This window comes from Chionomys nivalis, chromosome 7, assembly GCF_950005125.1.
Source record: "Chionomys nivalis chromosome 7, mChiNiv1.1, whole genome shotgun sequence".
Taxonomy (NCBI): Eukaryota; Metazoa; Chordata; class Mammalia; order Rodentia; family Cricetidae; genus Chionomys; species Chionomys nivalis.
Genome location: NC_080092.1, coordinates 1,233,012 through 1,247,886, shown reverse-complemented (window position 1 = coordinate 1,247,886; position 14,875 = coordinate 1,233,012). Strand labels below are relative to the sequence as shown.

Genomic DNA, 14,875 nt, shown 5'->3' with positions numbered 1-14,875 from the left:
TTGGTGCTGCCAGGAGCAGATGTGTCTCACTTTCAAGAAAAGTTTAAGTTCTTAAAATATTTTAATGCTATATTCTGTATATCTTTGAAGTGTTTGAAGATTACCTATTCATCTGAAATATATCTCTGTATATCTAGAAAACCTAACATGACTATAAGTTTGACTATTATAGATGACAATTTATTTGTATTTCTTAACTGTACATTACATTTTTAAATGAGCTTTATAACATAATACCTAAAACAAGAGTAAAAAATACATACAGTATGAAAAATTGACCTAAAATTTGTTTTAGTAAATCAAGATCCTTATCAATGTAGAGTATTTTGAGATTAGCAGTTGTTTTTTTAATTAAAGTAGGTTTAATAATCTACTTTTTATTATTTTTATATTATATCTCCTTTTTTCTTTAGAAAGAGACTATAGCCAGCCAGTGGTAGTGCATGCCTTTAATCCCAGCACTCGGGAGACAGAGGCAGGCAGATCTTTGTGAGTTCAAGGCCAGCCTGGTCTACAAAAAGCTAGTTCCAGGACAGGCTCAAAGCTACAGAGAAACCCTGTCTCAAAAAACCAAAGAGAGAGAGAGAGAGAGAGAGAGAGAGAGAGAGAGAGAGAGAGAGACTATGACCCTTTAAATATAAACAAATGTTTATAAACAATATTTTGGGGGATTTGGGAATTGTTTTTTATTCTACTTTCTGCTGATTGGGGGCATTGCACTGGTAATCTTTTGGGAATCCTGAGAAAATTTAGAATTATGGTTAAATCTTGGCTGTAGTAGTCTGTGAGGTTGCATTGTCTCAGCCGGTTGTCTTAAAGCTGTTCTGGATGTTGGATCACCTGGGCAATCACTCACATCAGAGACCTCTCAGGGGATCTTACTTTATCAAACCATATTAGCCTGGAGGAATCCTCAGCTTTTCATCTTCTGTGGAAAAAAACTAGAACCTCTTTTCCAAAGCAACATATCCTTAGGCCCAAATTTTGAAGTTAAGATATCTATATGTTAGCTTAGCAGCCCCCACAATCAAGTGCTTCTCTGCATTAAGGTCATTAACATTCAAAAATCTTAAAAAATAGTATACATAATCCAGACTTTCTGTGTATTTTCTATTTTTATGTGACTTATTATTAAGAACCTCAGTGTATTATCTTCAAATTATTCTTTTAATCTATGACTTTCTATCCTTTATCCTCTCTCTCCCAAGCCTATGCATATTATCAAACTTCCTGTGACCCGTTTAGAAGCCTTTTTGTCTGAATCTGTCTTTATAGTAGAACAAGCCCAAGAGAAAGAAGTATGTTGTAGACAACAAAGCTGAAAGCAGTTGGCGATCTGAAGAACGCTTTGACATCAGACATTAAGATGCAGAGTTTGAAGTTTGCCCACCTGGTTTTCGGTCTTGCTTTGGTCCAGTATTGCCTCACTATGCTCCCTTCCTATGTTTTGGAATGGTAATGTATATCCTGTGACGTTACATGTTGGAAGTATATTATCTGCTCTTTGATTTTGATTTTACAAGAGATTATAGTTAAGAGATTGCATGAATCTCAGAAGAGACTTTGAACTTTGGACTTTAAAACATTGAGACTGTGGGAACTTTTCAAGTTGTACTGAATGCATTTTATTATGATTTTTTACAAGTTTATGAGGGCCATGGAGTAGGAAGATGGTATTTTGAATGTAATTGACCCCCATAAGCTCATTGGAAGTGGCACTATCAGGAGGATGGCTTTGTTGGAGTAGATATGGCCTTGTTGCAGGAAGTGTGTCACTACGAACGCAGGCTTTGAGGTCTGCTATGCTCAAGATATGTCCAATATCATTGTTTACTTTCTGTCGCCTGTGGGTCAAGATGTAGGACTCTCAGCTCCTTCTCCAGAACTATGTCTGTCTGTATGCCACCATGCTACACTATAATGATAATGGACTGAGCTTCTGAAAATGTAAGCCACCCCAATTAAATGTTTTTCCTTTCTAAGAGTTTCTGTGGTTAGCTGAGCAGTGATGATACTTGCTTTTAATCACAGCACTCAGGGAGGTAGAGGTAGGTGGATCTCTGTGAGTTCGAGGCCAGCCTGGTCTACAGAGTAAATTTCAGGACAGCCAGAGATACACAGAGAAACCCTGTCTTGAAAATTAAAAAGAAAAAAAAAGTTGCTGTGGTTATGGTGTCTCTTCCCAGCAACAGAAACCCTGACTAAGACAGCAACACACCAAAGCACATTTAAAAAGAGAGAGTTGTTATGGTCATGCTGCCTCCTCACAGCAACAGAGCACTGAGGCCAGAGGCATCTGCAGCAGATGTCAGGGTTCTCTAGAGTAGCAGAACTATAGAATGAACCTCTCTATATATATAGAAAGGGTATTTTTAGGAATGACTTATAGGTTTCAGTCCAACAACAACTAGCTGTGAACAGAAAGTCCAAGAATCTAGTCCATGGGGCTGGATGTCTCAGCTGGTCTTCTGTATATGCTGGAACCCTAAAGAAGTAGGCTCCAATACCGGTGAAGGAATGGATTCACTAGAAAGACAAGGGCAAGAAGGTGAAGAGCGCTGGGTGGTGGTGGCGCATGCCTTTAATCCCAGCACTCGGGAGGCAGAGGCAGGCAGATCTCTGTGAATTCGAGACCAGCCTGGTCTACAAGAGCTAGTTCCAGGACAGGCTCCAAAACCACAGAGAAACCCTGTCTCGAAAAACCAAAAAAAAAAAAAAAAAAAAAAAAAAAAAAAGAAGGTGAAGAGCAACAGCTTTCTTCTTCATGGTCTCATGGCAGTGGTTCCCAACTGTGTGTCATGGCCGATTCGTGGGTGGGCTGAATGACTCTGGGAATTTCTTAAGACCATCTGCCTGTCAGATACTTACATTAAAATTCATAACACTGATATGGGATGTCCTTCTGTATCCTGTGAATGTGTTTTATTACCAGTGGTTAATAAAGAAACTGATTTGGCCAATAGCCAGGCAGAATAGGTCCAGGCAAGAAATCCAAGCAAAGATACAGGGGAAAAGAAGGCAGAGTTGAAGAGATGCCAGCAGCCACCAGTGAAGCAAGATGTGAGTTAACAACCCTTGTGGTAAAATATAAAATAATAGAATGGGTTAATTTAAGTTGTAAGAACTAGTTAATAATAATCCTGAGCTAATGTGTCAAACAGTTTGTAATTAATATTAAGCCTCAGAGTGGTTATTTGGGAAGTGTCAGGAGAGAAACCTCCAGTTACAAATGGTACCCACTATCTGGCATGGATCCACAAAAGACCTAGAAAAGCTTTTATAAAGGAGGACTTCTAGGCCCTCAAAATGGGAATAAGACCCCAAGATGCAAAGAGCTTCTGCTTCAGGTACTTGCCCTGTAGACTGGGCTTTGACCGTCACCAGGTCTTTCTGGCCATGACAAACTGTGTTCCCTGAAGCCCTAAGCGAAAACAAATTTCTCTTCTTAACTTACTTCTCTCAGCCACTTTGTGATGGGAGAAGTATGTACTCCACAGAGCCAACATGGCTGGACCTCCAGTGCTCCCTGCAACAAAAAGATGCAAAGTGTATACACCATGATGGCGTTTTTGAGAATTCCAGTTTGGAGACGAAATGGGGCAACACAAAAACAAAGACATGTAGTGAGCTAAAAATCAATGCCTGGGGCTGAAGAGACAGCTTGGTGCCAATGGAAATGGACCGACCCCACTGCTCCTGAACCCACCCAAATGTCTCTCTCTCTCTCTCTCTCTCTCTCTCTCTCTCTCTCTCTCTCTCTCTCAAGCAGTTATCTCCTAAGTCTCTAGAGCCCCATGGATAGGACCCTGCACTGTGATTCTTACCATCCCTTCAGCTCCAAGCTCCTGGGGTATTAATGCTGGTACCACGGCTCCAGGCTCAAGCAGGTAACTACACAGGATGAATGGAATGTCCAGCACTGGGACCCTCCACCCTCTCTGGTTTTCCAGAATGGCCCAATGAAGGACCATGATGGTCAAGCCTATCTGCTCTTGTGTCTTGTTCATTCACCTTTGTCTGTTTTTTACAATAAAGGCACATCTCCATTCCATTCTTGTCACGGCCGCCTCGTTCAGCAAAGAAGACGCAACACCGGAGCTCTTCTTGCTAAGCAGTTTATTCAGGACCTTGTTAACAATTGTAAAATCTCTCTCTCTCTCTCTCCGGGCAAAACCTCTCCCAGCCCTTAAATAGGCCTGGGCTACCAACCCTGGATAGCCACGTGGGCACCGTTCATAGGTCCACACATACGCAGGCAGCTTACGATCATCAGGTGATGATCGCAAGAGTCTGGCCTTTGCCATATATGGAGTTGGTTTTCACAGAGAGCCCTTGCTTTCGGGACCGTGGAAGGCCGGAAGCCAGCGCTATCTTTAAGGTGCGGCTCCACGCAGCTCTCTACACATTCTTTCTGACAATCCTCACTATTCCTATGGCTAGCCCTGTTCATATAGCTGGTGGTAATTATTTTTTTCTGCTAGCAATTTGCCTTCTCTGCTTCCTCCAAGAATGGATTCCTGAAGTCTCCAGGGTGGCAGTTAACTAACTGAATGCTTCTTCATCCATGACTCCCACTAAGCACAAACACACCAAATCCTGACTCCTCCTCCCCATGTCATCCTATGTCAACAGAAAGTAGCCAGGTTTGAACTGGCACTGGGATGTTTGTCTGGAACCTCCAGCTCACTCCTACTTAATCTGGAAAGTCCCATTACTCTCTCTCCAAGCACCACCCTCTCAGAGAATCTCCAACAAAGAAAAGGCACCAAAAAGTCATGTTCCACATTCTTGGTGGCTACAGCAGCTCCCTTCCTGAACTTGGCAGTAGCCCAAGACTCCACCCTAAAGTGCTATAGAGATTTGCCTTGATATGGATATTGGTTTATTGATACAAATTTAAGGTCTATTTTGTTATACTGTGTATATGTATTTCTGATCTTGATTAAGGTATTTTGTTTGTGAAGCTCATTTAGAAATGTAAAGTATAACTAAGAAATAAATGTTAATAGATAGTTGTCTATAATAGTCAAGCTTGTAGTCATGTTAGTTAGGTTTTCTAGATATATAGAGATATATTTCAGTTAGGTATTCTTCAAATCTTTCAGAGACCTTTAGAATATGGCATTTAAATGTTTTAAGAACTTAGGACTTTTTAATGACAGTGAGATACAGTTGCTTCTGGCAGCACCAATCTACTTCAAGAGGAAGATGGACACCGAAGAGTTTCCTCATGGAGTTTGATAGCCATTTGGGTAAGAAACTGCTTCATAAACTGAAAATGCAGGACCCGCAGTGAAATGACTGCTGAACTTGCCTAAAGGTGAGATGATCCTTTGGGGTTCCTCCAGGAACCCAGGGCCTCACCAAGGCTGTCAGACCTTAGCACATTTTGCAGGAAAAATCTGTGTGCCATCAAGTGAGGCTTAGCCCAGCCGCTCAGGGCCTTTGAAAGCCCTTGGTGCCTATCCTAGCTCAGTCCAGAGAGCCCAGCTGGAGGAGCCATTACTGTCACACTGGACATAAACAACCCAGCCAGCAACCCCCACGGCAGACAGATAATTTGAATTGCATCTCCATTCACCTGTACAACCCATGTTCACCAGTCATATGCCAACAAGAGAAAAAGTGAAAACAGCTTGGACGGTTGTAACACAGGATGTTTGCAGCCTGGTGGGGCTGGAGTCCCTCCATCTAGCTTCTGTCTAGAATCTGTCTAGAATAGCCACAGCCATGCTTCCTCTACTTCCAGCAGTGCTGGGGGAGCTCCTCTCGCTCCTCTTGCTCCTTTCGCCCCTTCAGCCAATAACCTTTAAGATACAGCCCACCTGGGTGTGGTCTCTTATGCTGTAAATGCAGCTGGAAAGCCTGTTTCTGCTCTCTTGCTTCAGGCTCTCACTTCTGGCTGCTAGACTCTGTTCCTGTTCCCTGTTTGTGATCTGTGAGTCTCTCCTAAATAAATAACCCTTTATTATACGTAATCCTGAACTAGTGTGGGATTATTCTGTATCTTCTGCCATCACAGCACTGAAAAGTAAATGAACAAGTTTCAAGAATTGTGTTTGTGTGTGTGAACAAGTTTCAAGAATTGTGTTTGTGTGTGTGCCAGTCTCACACCTAGCACGTCTGTGTGTAGGTAACCGAGGTGCCACTGAGACCACGGAGCCATCCCTCCAGTCCCATAAGTCACGGGTCACATTGTTTTTTGTTTTGTTAAAAAAAATTACTTTGGAGACAGGCACTGGGACAGAGGTGCAGGAAGAAAACAAAAAACTATGGCTAGTTTCTCTGTGATCTGAGAAAGTGTCTTTTTCACACGAAGGAAATACAGACACTTATAAATTGCTCAAACTTGAGCAACTTAGCCATACAGATGAAAGAAAACACGCCCCTATGCCGTGGGCTCATCCATTCGGGAGCTTTCTCACGTGACGCAGGCTTGCCAGCACCCCAAGTGGCAACACAGGCCTGGCGAAAGGGGAAAGTTGGTTGCTATGAGTTCCAGGCCAGCCTAGGCTACAAAAAGAGACCTTACCTCAAAACAACAGGAAACAGAAGCCAGCAGCCTTACAAGGCTTCTAGCAACCTTCCCCAGAGCATCTGGGAAGCCTTGTTCCTTGCGTGCCTCCTAAGCCAGAAACCTGGAGCGACAGAGAAAACTTTCTATGAATTTGAGTTCTTTCACTAGAATGGAAAGCCAACACGGGCCCTGAGAAGGAGCATGCTCTGGGACTACCATAGTGTTTGCTGGTTTCTCGGCACTGACAACCTTGCCTGGAATTCTAGAACCACTTGGAAGAGAAGTCCACTGTATTTACTGAGGCCTGTCTGCAAGTAACATTCTAAGACGTGTGGTAGGACCGACGACCACTGTACCGGTATCCATTTCTCTAGCACTGGCCTTCTGAACTTATGAGTACTTTAAAGCTTGGATTTTAGCTTTTAAATGTATAGTTGTTTTCCCATGCCTTCCTGTGTCCTTGCCCGAGGGTTTTCCACAGAGCAATTTGATAAACTTGGTCCTAGCATCCCTTTGTTTTCTACAAGGTCCCATTTTGTAGCGCAGGCCTGGAACTCACTATGTAGCTCAGCCTCTCAGTGACAGACATAAACCATCCTGGCTTGTGTTAAGATCCTGTCTGCTTCTGCACCGCACCCTGGCTGTGGACACTCCCAATACGATGGCCCTACCATCTGCAGCAAAGACCCGTATGTGTAGCTACAGCAAAACAGGTACAACCCTCCAGTGGCTAGCTCCCGGTCACTGATTCCATTAAAGCACGAAACGTGCAGTTCGAAAGGCAGCTTTTTGTTGTTTGTTTGTTTGTTTATCGAGATAGGGTTTCTCTGTGAAACAGCCCTGGCTGTCCTGGAACTCACTGCATAGGCCGGGCAAAAGGCAACTTTTAACGAGGCGCACGAGAAAGTCCATTCGTGTGCAATGTTATAGTACTTGTTTTAGCATACATAATCCACTCAGTAGTAGTGTGCTAATATGCAGTATGCTATTGAGCAACAGATATTTGTATTTTCCAAACCACGGGATAGAAATAATTGTGATTATACTGTCGTATCTATTACAAGCCACCAAATTAAGGCAAAGTTCAGGGAATGGCATCATTAGTCCAGTTACAGAAAAATAAAAAGGCCTTTGAATCCATGAACAGGAACGTAAGAATCGGCAGCAGTCCAGACCTCTCCACCTGGCACCTAAGAGTCCTGTGCAGGGGTGTAAACCCACACGAAGGGTTTTCAACCTCAATATAAATCGCATTTCTAGCACAGATTCCAGACGTTGATGCTGATATCAGAGACACTCCCTACGCCAGACAGCGGCAGTCTGAGTAAGAGCCAGTTGGAGCTTTTTATTTTGCAAAGTCGGAGGACCGATTCACGACCCTGAGCAGAGCAGTTGAGGTCGCGCTAATGTTGAAAACTGGTCACCACGCCTCTGTTTCCTGTGGCGGGGGGGAGAAAAACACTCCTCCAACGGGGAAACTGAGGCTGGGAGACACACGGCTCAAGTGAGGGAGTCCACTGTCGGAGCTGGGATTCGAACCAAAGAAACCAGGCAAGCCCCGCTCGGGATCTGTGGACTTGCGCGGAGTCGCCGGAGCAACCAGCGCGCGCCCGTGCGGCCGGCCGCGAGGGGCGGGGCGGCCGCGCTCTGCTCGTGCCCGCGCTCGCACTCGTCAGCCGAGCTCACGGGAGCGCCGCCAGCATAGAGGCTCGCGCGTTGGGCGGCCCCAACGCGGGCGCGGTGGCCAAGTGGTAAGGCGTCGGTCTCGTAAACCGAAGATCACGGGTTCGAACCCCGTCCGTGCCTGCCCCTTTCTATCCCTGGTTTGAGGAGGGACTTTTTATAGTTGAGACCCCTTTCTAGAGTGCCGCACGGCTCCTGGCCCATTTACCCGAACAGCCGGTAGCCCCACTTTTCCTTTTCGCCTCACTTCACGCTAACTCCTCCCTTTCCACGCTTCGCGCAAGGCGAAAGTGGGTGGTTCAACCTCGGCCCTTTTGGACCGCCGGCTTGGGGCTGCCTGGAAACAGCGCCCCCTGTCGGCCATGAGGAGCTTAAACCTCTGGGAGAAGTTTGGTGGGCGGAGGCTGCAACCTGGAAGGGTCATCTGCACGGTTTGCAAAGATTGGCACCCGGCTGGCTTCAGGGCACTTCACGTTTTCCTGGTCACTGAAACCCAGCGTCACCCGGCCTAAGGAAAGGACCGCTGTTGCCCCACACGGAGCCCACTCCCACTGTCCGCGCAGGTGGGCATTGCTTTCGGGAAAATCCCTGCCGGGCTTGGACCGATTCTGACTTGAAAATGTAAACCTCTGGCCAAAGCCTCCTTTCACCCCTAGCTAAAATGGGTCACATGACCCAGAGGTGGCGTTGGCGAGGGAGCAGCCAGACACTGGCTGCAGAGGTGGCCTCTGCTCACGGAGCGGCACGCCTGTCAGATTGCATCACAGAGGTGTGGTTTGCTTTCTCAAAGGCTGTACCAGAGGGCGCTCAAAGTGCCTTTGAAGAGGTCATTGTCTGACCTCAACTCTAGACCAGAGAATCTGGGATCGGACTTGTCTGAGACTAGCGTGCTTCTGAGAGAACTAACTCGGAGGAGGTGGGCGGGAATCAAACCTGGGTGGGCTCTCCGAACCAGAAAGGGAGAGGGAACTGTGGGCTGGGGGTGATGGCTCAGATTCCTGACTGGCAGTAGTGTCCCAAGTGTGACCATGCAGTGGTTAAAGCACAGCTACTGCATCTGTGGTCTCCTGGGATCTGCTGTCCCCTGGTATCTGCTGTCCCCTGGGATCTGCGGTCCCCTGGGATCTGCGGTCCCCTGGGATCTGTGATCTCCTGGGATCTGCTGTCCCCTGGGATCTGCGGTCCCCTGGGATCTGCGGTCCCCTGGGATCTGTGATCTCCTGGGATCTGCTGTCCCCTGGGATCTGCTGTCCCCTGGGATCTGCGGTCCCCTGGGATCTGCGGTCCTCTGGGATCTGTGACCTCCTGGGATCTGTGATCTCCTGGGATCTGCGGTCCTCTGGGATCTGCGGTCCTCTGGGATTTGCGGTCTCCTGGGATCTGTGGTCCTCTGGGATCGGGCCTGCTCATTTGTGTTTCTAACGGGCTTCAGGATGATGCTGGTGTTTCTAGCTCCCAGGCCAGACGCTGAGAGCCGTGCGCTGCCCCCTGCCGAGAGTGGCACAAAAACCACATTGCCAATCCAGGAAAGAGAATGTGTTGTACAAACATGGAAGGTAATGCATAGCAAAGTAGTGACCGGAGGTGCTAGGAAGATGGTTCAGGCCAGAACGTTATTGCTGGGCAAGCATGCGGACCCGAGTTCAGACTCCCAGCACCTACATTTAAGGGGGGGGGGGAGGAGGGGTTGATAGTGCAGGTCTATAGTCCCAAAGATGGAAAGGGGAGAGGTGAGTGGAGGAGCTTGTTTCAAAAACCAGCATGTAAGACGGGCAGTGCTGTCCCACACCTTTAAACCCAGCACTTGGGAGGCAGAGGCAAATGGATCTCTGAGTTCGAGGCCAGCCTGGTCTACAGAGTGAGTTCCAAGATAGTCAGGGACACACGGAGAAATCCTGTCTTGATAAACAAACAGGATGTAGAGTAATTATGGAGACACCCTTTCTCAGCTCCGGCCTTCCTATGCATGTGAACACTTGTCCATGCTCACATTCACACACAAACTGAATATCCACGCTTGTGGCACGCAGGCGGGGGCTGCATGTTACAGCACAACTCTGACTCTGAGGCCTGGGCAGAGCCAGAGACACTGAGATTCTCCGTCCTCAGAGGACATAGGTACTGGGGTTTGAACAGAGATAGAATGGGGAAGCTTTTTGGACTGGTTCCACTCTTACCCTGGACATTGTATTTTCTACAAGATGGTGGTGCTACATGTGGGATTTTATTTTCACAGGTTCTCATCCACAAAAGAAAGAATCAGGGAGGGGAAAGGAGAGAAAAGGGCCACAAAGATGCCCTTTTAGGACACAACCAATTGCAGCAACAGAGTGGAGGGACTCTCCAGGGGTGGGCTGTGCCTTTGGTTGTATTTTATGCTGTTTTCTCTATTCTTCTCTTTTTGAAGAACTACAAAAGAGTATGTAGATTCTTCCCTCATTAAAAATGGCTCCAAGTCAAGTGTGGTGGTACTTGCCTGTAATTCCAGCACTTTGGAGAGGCTGAGGCAGGAGGATGGAAAGTTCAAAGTCAGCCTAGGTTACATATAAGGCCCCATTTCAAGAAACAATGCTGCAACCACAAAAATCTGGTTTGGGCAGAACACTTGCATTCACAAAGCCCTGAGATTTCGTTGCCCACAAACACTAGAGCAAATGCACACAGACGCAGGCACACACATACACGCACATGCGCACACACACATACAGAAAGAGAGAGAGAGAAGGAAAGGAGAGAAAGAATAAGGGTACAAATTCACTTATGAGGTGTTTTCTGTTTTAAAAAATACTGTGTCTGTGCATGTACATATTTGTGTGTGTACACATTGCACGTGGGTGTATAGCGTGTCTGTGCATGTACATATTCATTTGTGTATGCACACTGCACGTGGGTGGATAGCGTGTCTGTGCATGTACATATTCCTGTGTGCACACATTGCACATGGGTGGATAGTGTGTCTGTGCATGCACATATTCATGCGTGTGCACATTGCACATGGGTGGATAGTGTGTCTGCATGTACATATTCATTTGTGTATGCACACTGCACGTGGGTGGATAGTGTTCTGTGCATGTACATATTCATGTGTGTGTGCACATTGCACTGGGTGGAGGCTAGGGGTCACCTGAAGATGTTGTCCTCTGTTGTTCTCCGTGTTATTTTTTGATACACATCTGTCTCTGGAGCTGGAGACGGCAGTCTGCAGGAACTCACCTCTCTGCACCGCACTCCCAATGCTAGGGTTGCAGCCATGCAGTGCACCTCCTCATCCAGCTTGTGGCTTGGTGCTGGGGAACCTGAGTTCAGGCCCTTGGCATCGTGCCTCACCTCTGAGCTGTCTCCCAGTCTGTCTGCTGTTTCCTTTGTCTTTATTTTGAAGCTTGGAAGATTACACAGGAGTCCCAAGATGTCACCTCAGGTTAAGAGGTGGGAATGTGAGGTGCCAAGGAGCTGTGAAGCTAACGTGCTATGTGCTATGGAATTGGAAGCTAGTGACCCAAATCCTGAGCACAAGTTTTTTACAATTATGTGAGCAAAGTTGGTCATGTGGGTGAGGTTTTCTGTTGATTTAAAGCATGTGTGTTTAAATATAAATATAGGAAAGCCATGTTTGGATTTCCAGAGCTTCTGCATGGATTTTACGTCCAGTCTTTGAGAAGAGTCTCACACAGGTCCTCTGAAGATTAGGAAGCAAAGAAGGTCACTGGTGCTGAGATGGAGGGGGCTCAACAGCAGTGTTCTCCTGAGACCCCCACTTGGGAAATGACAGCCAGGGAGAATGCAGTTCGCATGACTAGTCCATACCTTCTGATATGAAGAAATTAAATGCTTCTCAGACACCTCTCTGTTTTAGAATACACAGCGGCAGCAAAGGTCTTAATGGCTTCTTCAAGCAAAAAGAGCCTAAGTTCCCAGCTAGACCAGCATCTCCTAGGCTCAAAGACTTGTCAACAGAGACTGCACAGGTGCAAACTGCAACAGTGCCACCTCATGGCAGCATGAAGCAAAAGCATTCATGCATCCCCGCTGCCTTCTGAAAGAGCCTAGGCTTGGCCATTTAGCTCAATGTGCCTCGGTCCCTTATTCCTTCTGACGTGGACTTTTCCCTTCACGACTGGGGGCGGAGTGATTCCAGGGCCTTTGGTGTGCTAGGTAAACTCTACCACTGAATTACACCCTCCTTTTTATTTAATTTGGAGGTAGGGTCTCACTAAGTTACCCAGGCTGGCCTGCCTCAGTGATTACAGTTTGCTCCATCTTAGCTCTCTCATGGACTTCTGACGGCCAGTCAGACAGTTCTACAAAAGATACTTTACGACATCACAGCTGATCACTGGAAAAACTATTATTTGAAGAGATGACAATAACCTCAGCTGAGTCAGGGGAGGTTTTGCTCTGGCTTGTTTTAAGATGGAGTCTGGAAGATGCAGTGAGCAGAGCCCTTTCCACACAGGCGTGAGGACCTGTGTTTGGTTGATCCCCAGACCCATGTGAAAAGCTGGGCAAGACTGGGAAGGTGGAAGCAGGAGGAGCCCTCAGGGTCACTGGACAGTCAATGACTTTTGCTAAAATTCCTTCCTAGGTTCTCCTACTACTCCTTCCTAACAGAGCACAGGGGAGAGGTGTTGTGCTCCCTAACAGGGCACAGGTTAGGGGTGTGGTGGCTCCTCCCTAACAGGGCATGGGTGAGGGGTGTGGTGATCCTCCCTAACAGAGCACAGGTGAGGGGTGTGGTGCACGCTAACAGGGCACAGGTGAGGGGTGCTGTGCTCCCTAACAGAGCACAGGTGAGGGGTGTGGCTCCTCCCTAACAGGACACATGTGAGGGGTGTGGTGCTCCTTAACAGAGCACAGGAGAGGGGTGTGGCCTAACAGAGCACAGGTGAAGGGTGTGGTGCTCCTCCCCAACAGAGTACAGGTGAGGGGTGTGGTGCTTCCTAACAGAGCACAGGTGAGGGGTGTGGTGCTTCCTAACAGGGCACAGGTGAGGGGTGTGGTGCACCCTAACAGGACACAGGTGATGGGTGTTGTGCTCCCTAACAGAGCACTGGTAAGGGGTGTGGCTCCTCCCTAACAGGGCACAGGTGAGGGGTGTGGCTCCTCCCTCAAAAGGCTGCACTGAATAGTCTACCCATCCTCTCTTCTCCAGTCCATGTACGGTGGTCCCTCCCACTTAGGATATGTGTACAACAGTATCAGGAAGTGGTTGGGTACTTTTTAGGGTTCTGTGACTCCTGCTTTCCTCTATGAGGATCTGCAAGCAGTCAAGTCCAGCTTAAATGTTAGTGGGTATACCTGATCACTCTGAGATGGTAGTTGCTTGGCTTGGAGAATAGTCCTGTATGACACCTGTGCACACTCACACGAACAAATACGAATTCACACGCACATACAGATATGTTAATGGGCGGGGCTGTGGTGGGAAGGTAGTGTTGTTTGGGGTAAAGCCATAGGCTCCCTCCCCAGTTCCATGCACACATACACAAAACAACTACACAAAGTTAACTTTATGTGATAATGTGGAGGTCAGTACGCCCTTGATACTAAGTAGTACATACACATTGCCTCCAAAAGTTTCTTTGTGTCTCTTTGACATTTGCTTACTTGTTTGCGCGTGGCATGTACTTATCACAATCTTATTTCCCTCAGGTCCCTAACACCGTGATCCAACTGCTGGGCGTTAAGTCGAGTGGACCTCTGCTTTTAGCTGCTCCTGAATAATTGTAACTTTACTAGAACTTTAAAGTTCTGAGTCTGTGAAAACAGCTGTCAGTGTTACTTGTGCACATGCGCACTAATTTTGTAGACATTGTTGTGTTTGTTTTTGTTTCTGAAACAAAATATCACTATGGAGTTGAAGCTAGAAACATGTGAACCCCTGCCTCAGCCCCCAAAGTGCTGGGCTTACAAAGGTGGGTCAGGGCAAGGGCAGAAGAGAAACCGCAGTCCCAACAAAGTGAGGCTTTCAGGCACTGTTTCTGCCGAAAAACTATGAAAGAGGCAGTGAGGAGCAAACAGGCAAGGATTCTGGAGGGCAGGCTCAGTCACAATAAGCCTGTGCTTACAAGGACAAGATGCCGATGAAAAAGCTGTGTCCCTGGCTCTGACCTGCTGCAGGGGGCAGCCCTGGCAGGTCCGCCTCCCACCCATCCCATGCCTGCCACCTAGGCTATCAGGGGCTTAGAAAACCACATTTAAGAATTTTTTTTCTTGGGCTGGAGAGATGGCTCAGAGGTTAAGATCATTGCCTGTTCTTCCAAAGGTCCTGAGTTCAATTCCCAGCAACCACATGGTGGCTCACAACCATCTGTAATGGGGTCTGGTGCTTTCTTCTGGCCTGCAGGCATACACACAGACAGAATATTGTATACATAATAAATAAATAAATATTTTTAAAAAAAGATTTTTTTTCTTTTAAAGAATGGACCCTTTCATAAGGGAGTGCAGTCTGTATACATTCGTGCTCTGAGAACCCCATTTCAGACCAGGGGTGTTTCAGTATTGGCGGAGCCTGGAGTGACAGCTATTCAGGGTACACCAGGGTGGGGTGAGGGGTTCTGCTGAGTAGATCACAGAGTGGCTTTATGTTTCCTTTGTCAGGGGCCCCCTCATTCAGGTGAGTGTAGATGGATTAAATGGATAACTTACTGTGGGCAAAACTGAACCAATAAATTA

The 14,875-nt window shown here is 47.0% G+C and overlaps 1 non-coding gene across 1 annotated transcript; it reads left to right on the top strand.

Annotated features, from left to right (window-relative positions):
• The first annotated feature begins 8,251 nt into the window (after positions 1–8,251).
• On the top strand, positions 8,252–8,323 carry Trnat-cgu (transfer RNA threonine (anticodon CGU)). The gene has a single exon. It is a non-coding gene; the product is annotated as a tRNA-Thr (tRNA).
• The last annotated feature ends 6,552 nt before the right edge of the window (positions 8,324–14,875 follow it).